We start from the raw sequence: 16,783 nt of genomic DNA on the forward strand, positions 1-16,783 counted from the left end.
TTCCAGGTTTTGGATTGAGTTGCTTTCCCATTTCTGTTAAAGGTACAAGTAGGACAGTTAAACATAACGTGTTCATGTCTTACAGACTTAAGGAGTCCTTAGGCTAAATGAACATACAAGAGGCTAAAGCTTGAAGTTTGATTTTATTTAATTTTCCAAAGGCTATCCTGATCTCCTGGCAAAGAAAAGTAAGCTCAGCTTGATTTTAGCTAAACAAAGGTGTCTTAGTGCAGAGAATTCTATTCATATCTGAATAAATAACCTCTACCCTCACAACTGCAAAAACCAAAACACAAACACACTTCCACACATCAACAAACAGTATTCGACAACATACATAATTTCTATATTTATTATATTCACGTAGAGCTGATACACATTTTGAATGTACTCATAGTACCTAAAGAATATAGACAGACACACAGATGCTACTTATGCTAGAAAAGAGTAGCTACGTAAGACAAGGCAGTTATGCTTCCTCATAAAGCTAACCCTAGATAACTCAAGTAAGGGTATTCTTTTTCTTTTTTAAACTCTCAGTATAAATTATCTGATTGGCTGACCATATACAGCCCTGAATTCTTCATTTCATTTTTATAACCTTTGATTTTGCTTTGGCTTTGTTGACAAGGCTATTATTTACTAAGGGTACACACAGAGATTGTATACACATCTTCACAGTGAATGGTGGCTACACATGAAATACACACACAGCCAGTATGTGTGAACCTGCCTTCGTAGGCTAAATCTTGAGGCTATTTACCATCACACAGGAAGCTAAATCCCTTACACTTTTCTGACCATCCAAGAGACAGCAATTACCCCAGATTATCAGACCAACAATGACATGCCGTGTAAAGAGAGACACTGAGCCAACTCCACATCCCAAAGACTGGCATATTCAAGTACACTTAGGACATTAATAGCAATTTACGTGCCATCACTGAGACAAAGCCACAAAGGCTCCGTTGGCAGCCTCTTATTTTGAAGCCTATTATTTGTGGGAGTTACAGGCTATAATCACAACAGAAACTTTCAAAACCCTTATCTTCCGTGACGCACCAAATCTATTTCAGAGCCATAATTGCTATGTCACCAGAGAGTTTGCTGCTTAATGCACTCAAATGCCATTTAGTGTTTGCAGGGTCATTACAGCTAACAGAAGGGTTGGGGGGGATATAGTGGGAAGCAGGCCCGGGCTTGGGGGTGGGGGATGCAGACAGAAAATGTTGACAAGAATGTACAAGAACGGGGTGCTAGTGTCCATTGTGCCAAATCTACTGATGGGAGGATATTGTTGTTTTTAAAATTCTATTTACTGATGAAATGAAAACAAGAGCTTGAAAACAATCTATGTGCTCAAGAATTTTGAATTCACTTGACACCACCCTAGAGATATTCAGGGGATGCTGGGGAACATCCTCTTTTATTCTGAAATTCTCATCCAAGTGAAAGGGGGTTTAATTTTTTGAAATTTTTATTTTTTCCTTTTAAAGAGTCCCAGAATTTCTGCAGTATAAATCTTCCACCTGTACTGTGGACTCAGGAGTCTGCTTTGGCTTTTCTGTACATGTGCTGCTATGGAATAAGATGGGCAGAGCAGATGATGGTGAGATGTCAAAGTTCAACAACCTAGAAGAATGCGTTATCTTACAGATAGTGAAAGAAACAAGGAGACTGATCGAGCATCCAAACTAAAACATCTAGTCACTCAAAATACCATTTTCTTGACCTAAGCGTAGCTAAGGTCATAAGAAAGCTTTTTAAATAGATGTAGCTGGTATCTCGTCAACCTGGCTATAAGCAAGTCAAGGACTTATTTATTTGGCTTAGGGTCATACTAAGCCTAGGGCAGATCTCCCCCCAAACTTTTCACTAACATATCTCTAGGTTCTTTTAGAAAATTCTTGGGCACTATTTTACAACCTGAGATTTTTCATAGATCAGAAAGATAGAAAATGTCAAGCTAGTTCAGATTGTAGGATTAATTAATTAATTTATTTTAAGATCAATATCGGTATCACTTACAGATGTGCCTTCAGTTTTCCTAGGGTAACAAACCAGCTTTCACTCTGAAGAACTTTACACAGAAATAGGATGACACTTGGGGCCTTATTCCATAGGAGTCCTCCTCCACTCAGAAAGAGAATTTCCCCTATTTACTAAATGTTCGCCTAGTGCAGGAGGATTAATATCCTTATTGTGTAAGAGTTCTTAGAAATCAATAAGAAAAGAGATGAACATTTCAAGAATACATACAAAAGGCCAATAAACACATAAAAAATGTTCAATCGCACTAGTAATCCAAGGGATGCAAATTAAAATAAAAACAAGATGCCATTTAATGATTTGATAATTGACAAAGACTGAAAAACAGTTGAGGTTGTGAGGAAATGGAAACTACCAGAAACTGTTAGTGAGAACCATAAATTAATAGAAGTTCCTAGAAGAAAAGTTTACAATACATCACAAAGACTGTAAACTTATGCATGCCCTTTGATCTAGCAATTCCATTTTTAGAGATTTAGCCAAGGAAATAACAGAAAACGTGCATTAAATTTTCTGTACTACAAAGCTTACCACCATGTTATTAATAATAGTAAAAACAAAACAAAACAAAACAAAAGAACCCAAAATCAAAACATAGCTTAAATGTTCTATAGTATAAATTGATTAAACATATTGTGGACTTTCCCTATAACAGTTTCCTATGCAGTTATTTAATGTTATGTTTGAGAAGAATGTTTAATGATATGGAAAATATTCGTAACACATTTTTAGTAATATAGGTAGGTAAAATGAATTGTAACTTTCTTACACCCACATAAAAAAAACACACTTATACATAAAGTGCTAGAAGGCTATGAGCACAAAGTTAACAGTAAATTTTCTACTTGGAATTTTTCTGCATTCCCCAAATTTTCTACATTAAATATTAATTTGCAATCAGAAAAAATTTAAAATTTAAACAAAGTGTCTGAAGAAAAGTCCATATCTAACTTACGTCTTTGTTCTGTGTGGCCAATCTCCAGAGCTCATTAGAGAAGAGCAACCAATGCAATTTGCAGCCAACTACAGGTCTTAGGAAGAAAGGCTGAGGGAACTCAGACTCTTTTCCCCAGAGAAGAGAAAGTCAGCAAGTGATTTCATAACTCTTTTCAAAATACAACAATTACCTGTGAAGAGTGTTAACAGTTGTTTTTTTCCCTTCCATGAAAAATAGGGCTGGCCGGGTGTGGTGGCTCCCATCACTTTGGGAGGCTGAGGTGGGTGGATCACCTGAGGTCCGGAGTTTGAGACCAGCCTGTCCAACATGGTGAAACCCCAACTCTACTAAAAAATACAAAAATTAGGCTGGGCGTGGTGGCTCATGCCTGTAATCCCAGCACTTTGGGAGGCCGAGGCGGGCGGATCACGAGGTCAGGAGATTGAGACCATCCTGGCTAACACAGTGAAACCTCGTCTCTATTAAAAATACGAAAAATTAGCCGGGTGTGGTGGCGGGCGCCTGTAGTCCCAGCTACTGGGAAGGCTGAGGCAGGAGAATGGCGCGAAACTCGGGAGGCGGAACTGGTGGTGGGCCAAGATTGCGCCACTGCACTCCAGCCTGGGTGACAGAGCGAGACTGTCTCACAACAAAAAAAAAAAAAGAAAGAAAGAAAATCAGCTGGGCGTGGTGGCGCATGCCTGTAATCCCAGCTACTTGGGAGGCTGAGGCATGAGAATCACTTGAACCCGGGAAGTGGAGGTTGCAGTGAGCCGAGATTGTGCCACTGTACTCCAGCCTGGGTGACAGAGTGAGACTCTGTCTCAAAATAAATAAATGAAAGAAAGAAAGAAAGAAAGAAAGAAAGAAAGAAAGAGAGAGAGAGAGAGAGAGAGAGAGAGAAAGAAAGAAAGAAAGAAAGAAAGAAAGAAAGAAAGAAAGAAGAAAGAAAGAAAGAAAGAAAGAAAAGAAAGAGAAAGAAAGAAAGAAAGAAAGAAAGAAAGAAAGAAAGAAAGAAAGAAAGAAAGAAAGAAAGAAAGAAAGAAAGAAAAATAGGGCCAATGGAAACAGGCTAAACTGCAAGATCAAGACAGAGAGTTGCTCAAGATCAGGTATTAGATCTCCTTTTCATTTTCTTTGCCTTAATGCCCAACACAATTCTGGGTAATAATAAGTCCCAAGAAAATGTCTGCTAAACAAATGAGTGAATGAATGAATGAATGAATGAATGATGGATCAAGCTCAAAGCCACTGAGATAACACCTGCCCCCAAAAAAAGTATGGAAAAGAGAAAATACAGTAACAGACATCTGAGCTCTGAATACACACACACACACACACACACACACACACACACACACATATACCCCCATCCCAGAGTATACATATACCCATAAAATATTTCTGGCATAAAAATTATAGGGTATGCAATATAAATAAGTTGGAGGTCAAAGATGGGTACCAGGCTGTGGTAAACAGAAAACACACACACACACACACACACACACACACACACACACACACACAGCCATTTTCTCGTGGGAGAAATTCTCTGGATAATAGAAATACAAAATACATGTTTGCAGGGTTTCAAGGCGGGCAGAAAATCCGGTCAGAATGCTGGTTAACAAAACATACACACAAAACCCACTGATAACAGGTTCATCTAGGCTCACTTTGAAAAGCATTCATTGAGCACCTACTGTATACCAGGCCTGAGTTGAGGAACAGGATATAAAACTATGATCCTTCTCTTCAGAATTCTATGGTCTAGCAAGGAATGAAAGGTAAGTGTCAGAAAAGAAATCCCATTCCAACTCCTGTGTAGTAAGCAGTACACAGGCACAGTCTGAAAGAACTAGGAAGTACTTCCAGAAGATAGGCCTGAGCTTGGTCACGTAAGATGAGTGGGATTACGAGATGTTTGCCCACTGCCATAGGTTCTGGGCTATGGATTCTACTGATTGAGAACTTTGTTGCCCCTAACAAAGGTCCATCTTACCTATGACAAGAGGGAAAGAGAATGTACATTTTATAATGCTAGACACTTTAGGAACCTGTGATCTAGAAAGGAAGTAAAAGAAAAGTACCAGGGCAAGTACCGGGTGTTTTTCAACTGCAAAAATCACCACATTAGACAAGGAATGAAAATTGATATCTGCAGATCTATTTTGCTTACCTTCAGTTTTTTTAAATTTTTTATTTTATTTTTTTAGCGAGGGGACGGTTATTGCCCTGATGCCTGGCTTTCCCTTCTCTGAACTCTTTTGTGCTTACCCCCAAAATAAATTCCTAATTATTTTAATACACTTGAATTAAATAAGTTAACGTACACAAAGTGTCTACCACATAGAAAGAAGTCAATAAATGTTAGCTATTAATACAATTATTAAGTGTCATTTTGGCCTGTTAATTTTCTCTCCTTATTGTTTTTTAATTGTTCTTTAATTTACTGCCTTAAACCACTTCCTTATTTTATTACTACTTGATCTGTTTTTTAATCTTTGTAAGTATCTTCTTAGCTGGTGTTATTTATTTTAACTACTCATCCTAGCTTATTTTATGTTTTTATTATTCTCTTCAGTACTTGTGTATCTTAATTGCTTTTAACTTTCATTTTGTAATTTACATGCAATGTTATCACTCTCCTGCCAGTTTTATTCTTCCCGTGCTTTGTAGTTGATGAGTAAATTCTTTCTTTCTAGTTTTCTTTTTCTTAGTTCCTTGCTATTCTAATTTTTAAAATTATATTTTCTATTTAATTTTCTAGTTTTAATTTATATTATACCACCCCTGCAGGCTATCACATTTATTCTTTTAAGTTACTTTAAAAATCCACCTCTACTGATACTTCACACCTAGATTCTAGAACAGTCTTGCCTTCTGTTATAATGAACACCATACGTTTCTCAACGAAGTGACACTTGATCTAAAATCCTGCTCTCATGTATGATCACTGGGTCACTATCTAGGCTGGTTAACCAAATATGACACAATAAAGGTGTAGGGTAGTCTAGATCCAGGAAAGAGCTGTCTAAATACTTTTCCAAATGTAATTTTAATAAAGAAATGAACTAGTCTTAAGCCTTCCATATGCTACCCTGAGAGGATACACAACAAAACAGTCATAACTGAGTTCTTAAGAGTTCTTTTCCATATCATTCGGCCTCCAAAATGTTTATCACCAGGCCACACAAATTCTTTCACTATAAGGTTCTTGCCAATTCCCTTCACTTGGCATAAGGACTGGAGGTCAAGGGTCTATCTGGATAAAGGGAAAGAAGAAAGGGGAGAAACGGCGAAAGGCAAAAGAGGAAAAATGTCATAGTGAGGTAATCACACTGTAATTTAACTTTCCGGTATCTCTTAGAAAGTTTCTATTTTTATATATCTCAAAAACTTTTCTCATTGAAATGTGAATATAAGTTGAATACAAGCCTTTAAAGGCAGGCTCACCATATCAGAACATGAGACAAGTGTAGAATAAACCATCTCATTTGATTTAAATTGGCCTTTCTAGCAATGCTTGGCTATAAGACAGAATGAGGGACTGAGGGTAGAAGGTGGAAGGGAGGGATCCCCTGGCTGCCGGGAAAAGAACAAACTATTCTGTGGACAACTATGTGCTCTGTCCTTCCATTTCCTTCTTATTTTGTTTTGCAAACTATAGGAATGAGGTAGACACAAGAAAACAAAGAGTAGGAAATTTATATACAAGTGTATTACATTTCTTAAAACTCAAGAGACCCAGCACTTTGGGAGGCCGAGGCAGATGGATTACGAGGTCAGGAGATCTAGACTATCCTGGCTAACACGGTGAAACCCCATCTCTACTAAAAAATATAAAAAATTAGCCGGGTGTGGTTGGGGGCACCTATAGTTCCAGCTACTAGGGAGGCTGAGGCAGGTGAATGGCGTGAAGCTGGGAGGCGGAGTTGGCAGTAAGCCGAGATCATGCCACTGCACTCCAGCATGGGCGACACAGCGAGACTCCATCTCAAAAAACAAAACAAACAAACAAAAAACCTCAAGAGAATGGATACTTATGATTTGCATATTTAATTGTGTACAATTTTGTTCCAGAAGAGGAAAAAACTGCAAATAAATATTGAACTCCAGTTAATGATACATGTGCCAGGATATTTACTTAGGATAAAACGTACTGTTGTCTGCAATTTACTTTGAAATGAATGAAAAGAAAAAAACAAGATGGATTGATGGATGCACAGAAGGATAAAAGGGTGACAATATGACGAAGCCAGTTGAGTTAAATATTAATGATAGAATGTAGGTGGTAAGAATACTGATTTCACTGTAAAATTCTTTCCAGTTTTCCATGTTTGAAAATTTTTTAAATAAAATGTTGAAAACATTTTAAAAGGTATCCTTAATGCAAATAAGGCTATGTAATTCCTTCTCTTCAGTAAGCCCTAGAGAGCATGTAGACTTTACACACTAGAGCAGAGCTTCTCAAACTTAATGTGCTTAACAATTGCCAGGGGATCTGGTTAAATTGTAGCATCTGATTTAATAGGTCTGGGCGGGGCCTGAGATTCTGCATGGCTCGCAAGCTCCCAGGTAATGCTGTTTACCTGCAGACCACACTTGGAATAGACTAACAGGGCAGGGAGGAAGAAACAGGGAGGCTGCCAGCAAAGGCTTAGGTCACCTGGAAGACTTGAAACAAAGCCTCTATCTTATGTAAGCCCCACAGGGTTTAGACTTAAAGAAAGAGTTCAAGATGAGTTCAAAGACATGTCCTGCTTGGGCCTGAAGAATTATTAGGTTGGATGAATTAGTGGCTGACCCACTTAAACATTATTTCATAAAACCCATAACAAATGTAGGTATTTCTATATTCATATTTTAAATCTTCCTCCATAGTATTTCATAGTTTGAAGCATATTATTATGCAACCAGAGTTAACTTCTTATATATAGTTAGTTTTTAATAAAGAGCTCTATATATTTTTGGAAAGGTTGATTTAAGCAGAAAGCATGCTTTTCCATGTTTTGTGTTAGGAAGTCTACTCTGTTTTCACAGCAAGGTGACACCTCTAACACCATCACCCCACTTTGGTGGCTTCATTTTAACCTTCATTTTGCAATTTACATGCTATTTTATCACTCTCCTGCCAATTTTATTCCTCTAATGCTTTGTAGTTGATTAGTAAATTCTTCCTACTTTGCTTTTCATAGTTCCTAGCTATTCTAAATTTTTAAATTATATTTTCTAGTTTTATTTATATTACTTTTGCACGCCATCACATTTATTCTTTTAACTTACTTTACCAAGTTACAGTTACCAAATAACCGGCAGAGAATCTAGAATTTCACTAGTCAACATGGTAGCCACTGGCCAAAAGTGGCTACTGAAAATTTAAATTACCTTAAATTAAATAAAATTAACAATTTGTTTTCTTTTTCAAACTAGCCATATTTCTTTTTTTTTTTAGTTTCAAGATGTTTATTTTGAAAAACATGCTTGTTTACAATGTATGCATCTTTATATCTAGCAGCTAATCGGTATTAATTCTTTATTGTCATATCTTGTATGTTAACAGTACTTAGTTGATATCCATTCTCTTTTGGACCTCATGCCCAACACTTCTTTTTTTTTTTTTTTAAATTTCAAACTTTTATTTAAAGTTCTGGGGTACATGTGCAGGATGTACAGTTTTGCTATATAGGCAAATGTGTGCCATGGTGGTTTGCTTCACCCATCAACTAGGTATTAAGCCCATTCATTAGCTATTCTTCTTGATGCTCTCCCTCCCCTCTCCCCCTCAACAGGCCCCAGTGTGTGTTGTTCTCCCCGTGTGCCCATGTGTTTTCATTGTTCAGCTCCTACCTATAAGCGAGAACATGTGGTGTTTGGTTTTCTGTTCCTGTGTTAGTTTGCTGAGGATAACGAGCTAGCCATATTTCAAGTGCTCAAGAGCCATGTTTTGCTAAAGGCTAACTTATTGGACAGTGCTAAAATAGAACATTTCCATCAGTGCAAGAAGTTATATTGGACAGCATGGTTCTAGAAGCAAAGAACAGCTTTTGCTAGTCACTCAGAAAATCTATGTAAGAATAGCAAATGTCAGTCATGCTTATAAGCAATTCATATATTTATAGTTGATAGGAATATGGTTATATATGTGTAAATACCCCTTACAATGGCCATTCACCAAATTTTTGAAAATAATATTGACTATACTGGCTGGTATATTTCTTCCCTTTCAGAGAATCAGATAACTGAACCAGATAACTCTCAGTTCTTTTTGGTTTCTATGACTTTATGAAGTACAAGAACCATGTCCCATTGATGTGTGTATTCCTGGTACTGGACATTAGAAGGATCTCAACAAACATTTGTGGAATAAGGCATTTTTATTTACTAATATTATCAAATGGAAACATATTTAGAGACGTGAAAAAAAATTTCCTCAAACTCAAATGTAGCCAGAGATTAGGATTTTTAAAAATTACCAATTTTTAAAACAAAGGGATTTTCTAAGAAAGAAGTCTAATATTTTGCCAGGCGCGGTGGATCATGTCTGTAATCCCAGCACTTTGGGAGGCCGAGGCGGGTGGATCACCTGAGGTTGGGAGTTCAAGACCAGCCTGACCAACATGGAGAAACCCCGTCTCTACCAAAAATACAAAATTAGCCAGGCATGGTGGCGCATGCCTGTAATCCCAGCTACTTGGGAGGCTGAGGCAGGAGAATCGCTTGAACCCGGGAGGCGGAGGTTGCGGTGAGCCGAGATCACGCCATTGCACTAAAGCCTGGGTGACAAGAGCAAAACTCCGTCTCATAAAAAAAAAAAAAAAAAAGGAAGTCTAATATTTTATCTGAAAACAAGCTTGTCTAAGAACATGGAACTCTTTCTAAAAGGCAAGAAGGGGTGAGGCTAGATTCAGCAAGAAGAAGACTTATCTTCAGAAATCAATGCTCAATCAATGCTCATGTTTCCCACAATTAAACTCAGCTCATTTAATTACTTAATATTTGCTGACATCTAGAGGGAACATGCCACTTTCAGGAGCAACCATAAAAACAAACTATCCCTTTGAGGTTGTGATTTTTCTTCACAGAGCAGAAGGAAGGCCCGACTTGAGTCTGGAACAACTAACCAGATCCCAGCCTGAGGACAGCATGGCTACAGGCCAAATGTGGGCCAGGCTGGGCAGGATGCTATAAAACACCAATTCCAGTGAAAGGAACATGGCATACACTGTCATCTCACAGTGGAGAATCTTCCCCAAAGCACAATCTTGCATTTTCTTGGGAATGGAAAAACAGCAATTGTTTATAAATAGAACTGACATTGGAAGATGCCTTAGACAAAATCCAGCTCAACTGTCCTCTTTAGAATTCAGAAAACTGAGTCCTATCAAGAGAAACTGACTTGTTCATAGTCACGTAGGCAAAAGTGGAATGTATGTGTACACACACACACACACACACACACACAGCCTAAATGTGATAATGTTTAGTGTGATCATATCACTAGGTTTGAGATCATAACTCGTTGTGACAATTCTACAAAGACAGAAGGAGTTTCTATAAAAGAACGCTTATTATTATATTATTAAGTCCGTGGTAATATCTATTTGGTTGGGGTTGGTACTTTTCTCAAACTTTGCTGGTTGGTCCTAAATTCCCCCCTTCTGTCATATAATTTAATTTCAAATTCCCTCTTAGGCTACAGAGTTGGTCAGTTCCCTTGGTCTAATCTTCTACGAACAGGAAATTCAATCCCAGACCAAGTACTGAATGAGACTAAAAGGGAAAATGTACCCTGACTGACATCAGAGTTTCTCCAAATTGATCTGGATGTACCATGACGTAGCTTCATTCCCCAAGGTAAAAAAAAATGCTTATGTTGATTGAATGAATGAATAAGCAAATGAATAAATGAATGCATGAATAAGCCATTGAATGATCTGACCTCATTTGTACTTTTAAGGGCTTTTACTTGGCAGCTGGGGAAGAACATTGGATTGCACATGAAATCACAATACTGGGATATTTTTTGCTTCTTCAATCATTGTGGGCTGAAATAAAATGCTTTTCTGGTCTCAGGTTTGTTATGGTGCTATGTTTAAAGGCCCTATAAGAAGCAAAGGCACTGACTTACTCTGTTTCTCATTGGTTTTGTCGTGAAGGAGAGTGAGGCTGTTAGCTTCTGTCAATCTACTCTATCCCTGTTGCCTTCAAACACTAAAGAGTCTGGTCTGCCACATTCAGACCTCTCGATTTTCCTTGGTTCTTTTACCCCTCAGTTTGGGGGCTGTTCAGTAGTTCCTGGTCATAGCACCAGAAGGTACCCAAAGACAACCAACTGGGGGGCACACCTGGGTATGTTTTCATCCCTTTGAAATTCAAATTCAGCTTGGTAAAATAGAAGAATTAAAACTGTGTATAATTAACACGAGTTTTCAAAGATTTGCATATGAATTTTAATTATTACCCTCAGTTCCCAGCCTTACAATTCCACATGTGGCAACATCTTACTAATATATACTTTAAGTGGAAGGAGGTCTCTTAGAAATAGTTAAGAAAAAATTAAAATTATGGCATGTGGCCAGTATTACTAAGTATCCCTGTGGTAGCCAAATGTCTGAAATATGTTCATTTAAATAGGAGGCTATTTTTGTCCTAATGATTTATATTCTATTTATTTACTTGGCAAATGTGCCTTTTTCCCCCTTACCTAACATAGGAGAAAAGAAAAAACAAAAACACCTATATTATAGCTTACAATGATAAAAGCTTCATCTCTATTTTTCTGTTACTATAATGATTACAAAGCAAGATTAATGAGATTTTTTTTTCTGCCATAAATTGATGTTAATGGCATGTTACTTTTGTAGAGATAGTGCTAACACTTATTTCCATTTTCACCAAACCTTTTGAATAAGAAAAATCCATAGGGGTATCTATTTATATCAAAGACTGGCTGGAGTAAATTCATTCCCATAATCCACATTTTAAAATAATTAAACATAGTGGCCAGGTGCAGTGGCTCACACCTATAATCCCAGTACTTTGAAAGGCTGAGGCAGGAGGATCACTTCAGGTCAGGAGTTTGAGAGCAGCCTGGCCAACATGGTGAAATCCTATCTCTACTAAAAGCACAAAAATTAGCTGGGCGTGGTGGTGCACACCTGTAATCCCAGCTACTCAGGAGGCTGAGGCACAAGAATCGCTTGAACCCGGGAGGCAGAGGTTGCAGTGAGCATAGATCACACCACTGCACTCCAGCCTGGGTGACAGAGCGACACTCTGCCTAAAAAAAAAAAAAAAAAAAAAAAAAAAACGAATAATGCTTTCTGCTATCACAAATATCCAAGGACTTCAAAGAGAAAAGTTTGTGTAACAAGAGTACTTGTTCCTTCCCATTTGGGTTTCAAGATATAATTTGAACACTGGGGTTGGCTAGAAAGAATAGAAGTTACTAACTCTAATGAAAGAGTTTTCTGGAGGGATGATCTACAGTTTAGTCTGGTGTCCCTCGAGCTAACAGTAATAAGCAAAGATCATAAATGTAGAATTCTAGAGCTGTTGAGCTGAAAGAGAGCTTTCAGTTTGCTTATCTAATAAACTTTACAGATGAAGCAAAAACACAGAGGTGAAGTGACTCCTTAAAAGAAAAGTCACAAGAAGGACCTAAGTTTCCCAATTTCAAGTTGCTTCCACCTTCCCCCAGGTTGTCCTTGGAGGTTCCAGTACCACATCTAGTAGGGAGGGCAATTACAACAACGAGAATCCAATTACAACAATGATATGTTGCTACACGCACAGCTATCCCACAAACAATGTTATGCAGCTACATGCATGGCTGTCCTACAAACAGGTATATATATACTTTTTTTTTTTTTTAACAGGGATTCTTTTAGTATAGAAACACGGGGACTCTTTAAGGATAGGAGGAGTGAAAGAAATTTTATAAAATTCATAAGAATGACTCTACGGCTGAGGATAATTATCTCTGCAATATCATCACCATATAAATTCATATACTTACTGTTGATTTGAATCTTATTCTCGGAGAATATGCATCAGCCAGAAAGTTTGAAAAACTTTTTCCAAAAAGAAAGACTTAAGGATATTTTTGGATCTTAAAGCCAGTATATTTGTGGATAAGCATTTAAAACAAGAATTCTCACCAGATACTTTACAGCTGATACACTAGATGTGGCTATTGGTCATTAAAATGCTTTTTTTTTTTTTTTTTTTTTTTTTTTTTTTTTTGAGACGGAGTCTCACTTTGTCGCCCAGGCTGGAGTGCAGTGGCGCGATCTCGGCTCACTGCAAGCTCCGCCTCCTGGGTTCACGAAAATGCATTTTTAATCTAGTATCATCATTTCTTCTCCTCCCTGATTTATTCATTCAACGAACATGTTTTGAGCAACTAGTACACGCATTTTAGGACCATACACATAGGCAGAAGTGAAAGACACAGAGGTAATTTCTGCGCACATATGTATAGTGCAAAGAAAATACGTGTCTGTGATTAAGTAGGGAGAAGGGGGGAGAAGGACTAAGAAGAAAGACACGAAGGAGAAGCTGGGCTTGAGAGTAAGTGTGATTTGGATAGTGGGGTGGGATGGAGAGGGGATGTAGGAATGAAAGGACATTTGTGTACATGGCATACATGAGTAAATGTAAGGGGGAAAATGGGTAATGAGGTAAAGGTGAGCTGGCCATACTGAATGGCATCCCGAGCTTATTTTGATGATAGCAGGATGAGGTAGAAGGACAGGAAGGCTGGGCCCAGATGTAAAAGACCCTGAATATTGTATTCAGCGTTTGAGCTTGCTTGGGTAGGCAATAGATACCTGAGCAAAGAATGACAAAATTCAGAGGGTGTGTGGGAGAGAGGAGGAACTAAAGACAGCAACATTGATTAGGAAGTTATGGCAATAGTCTAGTTAATGAACTATTTCTAGAAATAGGATGGTGGCGGTGAGAATGGATAGGAAAGATGTGATAGCTAAGTGATCTTTAAGTATGTCTGATGGACAGAGAAGTGGAATAATCTCCCTCCATTTCTTAGAGCTATTCTAAGCTTAGTAAGTATTGCCCGTTGTCATATGAGAACACAAAGTACTTAAGGAGGTATAATTTAACTCTCACTGTGGCTAAGGAAGGGGGTCTTTAGGCCTTGCATAACACTATATCCATCTCAGAAGCACACCTTTCCATCAGAAGAGAAAAAAAAGTGACAACTGTGTCCTAACCTATCCTCACTAGGAACTACCTACCGAGAAAACTGCTCACATGGGAGGAGAAAAAAGGTCAAATGAGAAAGTTATCACTTATAAAATTTCATACTGCATTCATGTGGAAACATTTATGCTTTGCCAAGCCCTTCCTTACTTATTTTCTCATGCTCCCTAAGCCAGTCCTTGAGGTATAAAGGGTGGGAATTACTGGCCCCATTTTCTAGAAGAGAGATTCAGTATTTGCCCATGGGCACATGAATCTCTAGGATTAGCAGCTCCGAACTCCCTTTACAGGACTCTTACCACTGCACCTTGCAATCCTATTGCTGTGTGGTCAGTTAAAGGCAAGTGGTCTGAACTTTACAGGGCTTAAAATAGATGCTGCTTGGATAAGATACGGGTGCCGTGAAAGCCCAGCCAGGGGAGCAGATAAAGGCTGCCCAGAAAATGTCCTCCACTGAATCAAACACAATCCAGAGCCCAGCTGGGAATTCCACTGCAGCTTTGGGGTTAGGAACTGTTTATTTTTATTTCTTGGCTCAAAGCTTTCATTCCTGTCCTTGTCTCTTCTTGTCTCCCCTCCTCTCTCTCTCTCCTGCTGGCAGTCATCATCCTGCTCCATACACACACGTCTCAGCATCGAATACCACCATCTAAAAATACATCTCACTATAACAAGCTTAGCCTCCTGCAGGTGGCACAATTTAAAACTGATATCAAAAGAACATATCACGATCAGCCTTTGATTCGTTTACCCTGCATATTAAAGACCCAGAAATAAAATAACCACAGTTCACGGAAAAAAAAAATTAATGCAAAGTGAGAGACTCTTTCAAGTGGCATTTTCAAGCCCAGTTTTTGTGGTGGGCTTATGTAATCAGACATAATTGTCTGCACATGTTTGGTTACACTATTTCAGAAATTATTCCCAGCCCATCAGATGATGTCAGAGGGGTCAGTGTTGACCTTCCCACTCCCCAGAGTCTGACTGCTGCTCTCTCTCTTCTATGCTGCCCAATTAGGAAAGAAAGATGCCAAATAACAGAAGTGTCAGCCCCATTTCCTGCTCAGTCATGTGGACTTCCTTCAGTTTCCTTTTTGAGTATGGCCTGATTCTTGTTCCTACACTCTTGTGCTTTCCTCATTTTCTTCTCTTCTGCTTATGCACAGAGCAAAGTTTTCTCTGGAAGAACTTATATCCCCAAAAGATTCAGGAAATACATAAATGTATGTGTGTGTAAACCTGCACTCAGACAAATACCCAAACAACTTCATTCATTTAGAATTCTTTTGGAGAATACACTTTCCCACGATGGCTTCTTGTATTTTTCCAAGAAGTCTTCCCAGTAAGTCAGCTATCAATGCAGTACTAGTAGTTAATGTAGTTAGAACAAGCACAAGATGGGAAGAATCTCCCTGTCCTGAAAATCCTTCCTAGAAAATAACATGATTGTCCAGAGTATGTTCAACAGGGTTAACTTTGACTTCTCTCCTTCCATTCCAGAAAACACTTGATAAATATTGTATAAACTCAGAGAAGATTCTGCCTGAAAATGGTAGACAACAAAGACTCCCTAAGGTAAGTGGCCTTAAAAGTTACCAAGACAATCAAAATCTGCTGCCTGACTTCCTTCTGCAACATCCTTACCAAGCAGCTAGCCAAGCCATGTTTGAATTTTCCAAGGATAGGGAACTCTTAAAGGCAGCCAATCCCTTCTTCAGAGGACTCTTACTGTGAGAAAGGTCCATCAGATGTTGAAGTGAAACCTGTTTCTCTGAATGCACTACTCAGTAGTCCTATCCTATCCTAACCCCTTTAGATCATTCATGATGACTCTAATAGTGTTAACATACCTTACACCACTATAAACCCCCCCAAATTTTCTCTTTTATGAGGTAAGAATTCCTAATGTGTTCAACCATTCCTCATCTGATCTGAGAAATAACTGATATTCTCTTAATCCTCCCAAACCAGACAGAATCATGTATGACTTGACCAACGCAGAGTTGAAGGGGCCATCACCTCCTTCACTGCAGACATTATTACCTCCATTAGTATAGATTACATTAATAAATCATGCCTAACTCTTCTTCCTTCGATCCCTCATTTACTTTAATCATAGCAACAGAAACAAACAATAAAAAACGATCACCACCCACCACCCAAACCTTTCTTCAATAGTTAAGGGCCAATAGTTCTACTCAAGCCTTCTGTGACCTCTAAAAGCCCAGGAATCATTCCTGATCTAAAAAACGGCCTCCTTTTCCAGGCTGCCCTCTTGTCCCAGCTTGCTGTCACCGCTGCTGAGAAAGCAGACGATTGATCTGAGAAATCAAGTTGGATTGCTGTCCCAAATCTACACTCGGTTCTCCTTGTGTCTGTCTGATCGATTTCACTCTGTGCGACATAGCTTGTCGCTATGAATTTTCATGCTAGTCAGGAGCCGCCAGCACACCCAAGAACAAGTAGAAGATGGTCTGCACCCCTCCCCATCCCTTCCACATACCCAGCTTCTGTGTTAATTTTCTTTTTAATTGTCCATAGACAGAATGAAAAACAAGTATTTCTTTTTTT

At 38.5% G+C, this 16,783-nt stretch overlaps 1 protein-coding gene across 8 annotated transcripts in view; it reads right to left on the bottom strand.

The window, feature by feature from the left end:
• Positions 1-16,783, bottom strand: part of PBX1 (PBX homeobox 1) — a 293,843-nt gene that overhangs the window by 13,843 nt on the left and 263,217 nt on the right. The gene's annotated exons all lie outside the window — the stretch shown is intronic.

Source organism: Chlorocebus sabaeus, chromosome 25, assembly GCF_047675955.1.
Source record: "Chlorocebus sabaeus isolate Y175 chromosome 25, mChlSab1.0.hap1, whole genome shotgun sequence".
NCBI classification, from domain to species: Eukaryota; Metazoa; Chordata; class Mammalia; order Primates; family Cercopithecidae; genus Chlorocebus; species Chlorocebus sabaeus.